Genomic DNA, 6,000 nt, shown 5'->3' on the forward strand with positions numbered 1-6,000 from the left:
GTTGTATGGAGTGATCACTTGAAGTGGGGCGTGCGAGCGCTCACGTCGTGATCAATCGTGCTCACGCACAATCAGTTGCTCACTTCTTTATCTCCACGTAACCTTGCATCATAGTTCTTCTGCGCCGGAGGAGTGCACCCTGGTTTCCTGTGTTTGCGGTGTATAACTTGTTTGTAACTGCTAGGTGCCCTGTAGGGGCGTCCCTTAGTCCTGTTATGTTTAACAGGTTGTAACATTAGGTCTCTCCTCTAAAGGTTTGGTCCCTAAACTACATAAGTAGGTTGGGTCCCCTGCCGTCCAGGCTGGGATGGCGTCAAGTGTTCTTCTTTCGTACTAACAAAATGTCGCACAGCGATTCCTACGCTAAGGGCTCTTCTACACAACGTTGCCTAAAGCTTGCGCTTGAAATCAAGGAGCTTAGTTTTAAAGTTATGCCTTGTTTATATTGTTAGTTAGCTAATTGTTGCTGTAAGATACTAGCTAGAAAATTAAAATGTTTTAAGTGCGTTTGCTGTAGTTGTTTCTATAATGCGTTAGCAAATGCAATTTGTAATAGTAAGTATTCTCTTTTATTTTTGTTTCCTTATAATGCTAATCTGTTTTGTAATAGTAGATTATCTTTTAAATAAGTCTAATTGTTTTAAGCGTAAAAAGGAGTTAGAGGAATTAATTCTTTAATAAAGAGCAGATGCGCTTTATTAGGCTTAGGCTAAAATAGATAAGTCGCTTATAAAACTAGAGCGTATTTGCAAGGCAAAGCAAATAGTGTTTAAGAAGGGTTAGGAGATCCTAGATAGTAAATCCATAGATTCTGCTACATTCTCTTCTAAGTTAGTTGTAGCTAAGGAGGCATAGGCTAGTAGCGCCTTTAGGGTTGTTAACTAGGGGGCAGTATTTAAGGATCTAGAATTAGCTAACTTTAATTTTAGTACTCCCTTAGCAGTACCTAGGAGTGTTAGAGGTTTTTAACTAGTTCCTATAAGTTGTTTTTGTGTCTATAGCCTTTCTATTTAATAAGATATTTATTATAACTATCTTTGTTCCTGTAGTTAATAATTTATTTAACTTTGTACTTTAGTTTGTTAGGTTCTATAATGATGCAGTCTTTGGTGTGTGATCTGCGTAGTGCTGGTTTAAGAAGTGCGATGTAAAAGACTAGGTGGATCTTTATTATATTAGTGTAACGGGCTGGGCCCGTATGAGGCCTTGCTGGATATCGCGGCCACGGGCGACCCCGGGTCAGGCCCACCACGGAATCCACGATGCCGACAATCCGATGGCCAGTGCGGCATGGGCCGCATGGCCCTGATCAGGCCGCTGCGAGGCGGAGATTTGTTGTTCTTCCCTTCTAATCCTCATCTGAGGATACTCGTAGTAGTCGCCATAGCCTGTTGCAAATACACACGCCTTGGACCGTTACATTATCCTCAGATCCCAAACACCAGGATCCTCTATACTAGACGGTCGGTTCGTCTAGTGAGGACGGCCAGAGTCTGCGCGATTAAGGACGTCGGAGCCTTTCTCTAGAAGTAGCGGTCTGGCGGAGGCTGGAGGACAGAGCCTCGTAGCTTAGTTGAAAAAGGGACCGTCAACCAAAATAGCTACAGAACCCGTGGACCCGATCAGAGTAGGACTGATCAGGAGTACCCCGTCCAGTCTCAACAGAACCACGTTGTGGTTGCGGGACAAAGGATAGACCGGAAGAGCCCCAGAGAACACAGTGTGTTGCGGGAGCTATCGACATGGAGGGCAATATGAATGCCGAACCATCTGAGAATCCACAGCAGCTGGTGCAGCTGATCAGTCAGCTGGCTGCCCAGCTACAGGAGATGCGAACCACCCAAGCGGCCGAACGAGAGGCCCACGGAGAGCAGATTCGACTGCTGCAGCAAGCCCTAGCCGCACCTAGGCACCCGACAACGACCCCAAACGAGACCCCTACAACGACTGCAACCTCCACCCCCCCTGATCAGGCTCAACCGATAACCGCGCTCCGAAGAAAACACCAGATACCCGACCCTCCGAAGTTCGATGGTACCCGTAAAAACTTCCGACGTTGGTTCTTGGAGATGAAAGGAAAGATCCGCCTAGATAGGAGAGCCTTTGACTGTGACGCTGATATATTTGGATATATATACGCCAGGCTGGATGGTACAGCTCAAGCAATGGCGTCAGCGTACTACGCTCAGGGTGGAGCAAACGGAGAAGAGTCGCCCGACCAGTTCATGAGCTACCTGGAAAGTTGCTATGGAGACCCAAACGCCAAGGCCAGGGCACTCAGCCGACTACGAACGCTCCGCCAGAAAGAGTACGAGAGCTTTGCTGTTTTCCTCCCTAAGTTCGAGAAGGAACTGGCCGAGAGCGGAGGAGGCGAATGGGTTGACGTTGTAAGAATCAACTACCTTGAAGGAGCCTTGAATGCGACCCTACGCAGCCACCTGATCAGCGTGGCTGATATCCCGGAATCTTACCCCGAGTACACCAGGCTCTTAATGAAGATCGGATCTCGCCTAGACAACCAGTCCTCTCAGGAACGCCAAGAGAGGCAGCGACGAAGGCTGTCTACCCCTGGTCAGGCAAAGCCTAAGTCCCCTACAAGACCACCTCACGACAAGATGGACTGGGAGCCTACCAAGGTCAGTAAGACCAAGGCCCCTGACCAGGGAGGGAAGAAGAGGGACGTAAGGACCAAAGACTTCCTGTGCTATAGGTGCAGGAGGCCAGGGCACCTCGCTCGGCACTGTGAGGACGTAGAAGAGAAACCTCCGAAGGCAAAGACTAAGAAGTCGAAAGTCAAGAAGTCCAAGACTAAGCTTGTTGCCGAGAGTAGCTCGGAGGAATCGAGCGAGACGGAGTCTGACCAGACCTCAGAAGACTCGGGAAAAGAGTAACTCCTGGCGAAAAGCGCCGCCAGGAGGTAGAAGCAAGAAAGGAGTGGCGGAGTGTTAGGAAGAACATGGATAGTGAGCCCTTTTATGTTAACATCGGAATCAATAACACCCATTACACCTACGCCTTGGTGGATAACGGGTGCCTCACTTACGCCACAATCAGCGACACCTACGCTACGAAACTCCGCTTGCCGCGTATCAGCATACCACCGAGAGCCCTCGAACAGGTCAACGTCACAGTGCCTGGGGCTATAGACACCGTCACGTACGCCAGCATCGACATCGACGGGTACAAGAGACGACGATTGTTCTTTTACGTCATCCCTGATCAGGAGGACGACGTGATCCTTGGACAATCCTGGATGAAAGACGATGATGTGGTCGTCCGCCCAGCAACCAACTCCCTGCATATTGGAGTAGCAAACCACACGGTACAAGGAAGGAAACCCGGGCAGGAGGATCACCGGTTTCCTCTACAGAAGCAGGCGGCATCAGTGTTCATGGCCCTGATCAGGCGCGAGAGACGGGAAAACCCGGCGGAAGGTACCGGTATGAGAATTTTTGCCGCAAGTATCGCGGATATCGAGAAAGCCTTGGCCCCTAAGAAGAAGACGGACCCAAGAGACAAGCTCCCTAAACACTATCACCAGTTCCTTCCGGTCTTTGACCGTAATCAGGCCGAGAAGCTTCCGCCGCACAGGAAGGGGATAGACCACGAGATCCCCCTGGAAAAAGACAACAACGGCCGAGAGCATCAAGCCCCCTGGGGACCACTATACGGTATGTCCAGGGAGGAACTGATAGTGCTGCGGAAGACCCTTACCGACCTGCTGGACAAAGGGTTCATTAGAGCTAGCAGCTCCTCGGCCTCCGCCCCCGTACTTTTCGTGAAGAAGCCTGGCGGAGGCCTGAGATTCTGTGTTGACTACCGAGGTCTGAACGCAATCACGAAGAAGGATCGATACCCTCTCCCCCTGATCAGCGAGACGCTGAGGGCGGTATCACAAGCCAAGTGGTTAACAAAGCTAGACGTTATTGCAGCCTTCCATAAGATCAGGATAAAGGCAGGGGAGGAATGGAAGACTGCATTCCGCACCCGGTACGGCCTGTACGAATGGATGGTCACACCCTTCGGGTTAACTGGGGCCCCGGCGACCTTTCAGCGATACATCAATCACACGTTGAGGGACTACCTTGATGAGTTCTGTTCTGCCTATATCGACGACATTCTGATCTACTCGAGCGGATCGCTCGCAGATCACCGAAGCAAGGTTAAGAAGGTCCTGATCAGATTGCAGGAGGCAGGGTTACAGATCGATATCGACAAATGCGACTTCGAGGCAAAAAGCGTGAAATACCTCGGATTCATTGTCGAGGTAGGAAGGGGTCTAAGAGTCGACCCTGAGAAAGTCAAGGCTATACAGCTATGGGAAACGCCCCGATCAGTAAGGGGAGTCCGATCCTTTGTGGGGTTTGCCAACTATTACCGACAGTTCATACCCCAATTCTCAGCCGTCGCCCGACCCCTCACTGCCCTGACGAAGAAGGACACCCCGTTCGTATGGTCTGAAGAGTGCCAGGACGCCTTTGAGGACCTAAAGGCCCGTCTGATCAGTGCGCCGGTACTAGCGCACTGGGATCCAGAACGAAAAACCGTACTAGAGACGGATTCCTCCGGATATGTGATCGGAGGTACACTCTCTCAGTACGATGAAGAGGGTCTACTACGTCCAGTAGCGTTCTTCTCGAAGAAGAATCTCCCCGCGGAATGCAACTACCCTATTCACGACAAGGAGTTGCTTGCCATAATACGGTGCTTAGAGCACTGGGACGCAGAGCTCAGAAGCGTCCGAGAATTCACCATCGTCACAGACCACCTCAACCTTAAGTACTTTACTACAAAGCGACAACTGACCGAACGTCAAGTTAGATGGGCAGAGACACTGTCTAAGTACAACTTCACTATCCAGTATAGGCCCGGGAAGCTAGCCGTTACCCCTGACGCACTGTCGAGAAGGGAGCAGGATATGCCCCTAGGGGAAGAGGACGACAGGTTGAAAGGACGAGAGTTACAGCTGTTGAAAGAAGGACGGAAGAGCCTTCGCGTAAACCGCGCCGCAGTACTGAGCCTGGGGCCGAGGTGCCCTGATCAGACCAAGACGACCATCAGGGCCGGTTTTGTATCAAGCGGGGACGCTGATGGAGGAAGCGACGAGTCTCCTAAATGGACTGAGCCACCAGTGAACCCCTTCGAAGACGACCCTTTGAAGAGCCTGTGGGACGTTGGGTTAGAGAACAACAACCGGTACTACTTGATCAGGGACGCTGTACAGCAAGGAGCCAAACAGCTGCCCTCTACGTGGGGAATCCCTATCATGCTGTCGGAGTGCACAGTCGACGGAAAACGCCGGCTTTGCTGGAGGGACAGGATATGGGTCCCGCATTACGAGCCTTTGCGAACGCGGCTGATTCAGAGCATTCACGACTCCGTGTTATCAGGGCACCCGGGCAGAGATGTGCTTAAGTCCCTGATCAGTCGGACGTTCCACTGGCCAGGGCTGTCTCAGGACGTCCGGCAATTCACCCGCAACTGCGACGTTTGTGGACGAGGCAACGTCTGGAGAGAGAAGCGCAGAGGGCTTCTTAAACCGTTACCGATACCCGAGCGATTTTGGGCAGAGATATCGCTCGACTTTATTACCGACTTACCTACAACGAGGAAGAAGAACAAGAACCTCTTGGTTATTACGGACAGGCTGTCTAAGAACGTTATACTGGAGCCTATGTGGGAAATTTCGTCCGAAGCAACAGCGAACACTCTTGCTACTGCCTTGATCAGACACCACGGAACCCCCAGAGCAATAGTGACTGATCGAGGGACACAATTTGTCAGTCAGACGTGGAGGCGCCTGTGTCAGCTCCTCAGAATCAAACAGAGACTCTCTACAGCCTACCATCCGGAGACTGACGGAGCCACGGAGAGAGCTAACCAAGTAGTAGAGACCTACTTGCGGGCCTTCTGCTCGTATGCTCAGGATGATTGGGACGAATTGTCCCTAGTGGCAATGATGGCTATTAACAACCGACCGGCGACATCTACAGGGATGAG

This window comes from Colletotrichum destructivum, chromosome 2, assembly GCF_034447905.1.
Source record: "Colletotrichum destructivum chromosome 2, complete sequence".
Classification (NCBI taxonomy): Eukaryota; Fungi; Ascomycota; class Sordariomycetes; order Glomerellales; family Glomerellaceae; genus Colletotrichum; species Colletotrichum destructivum.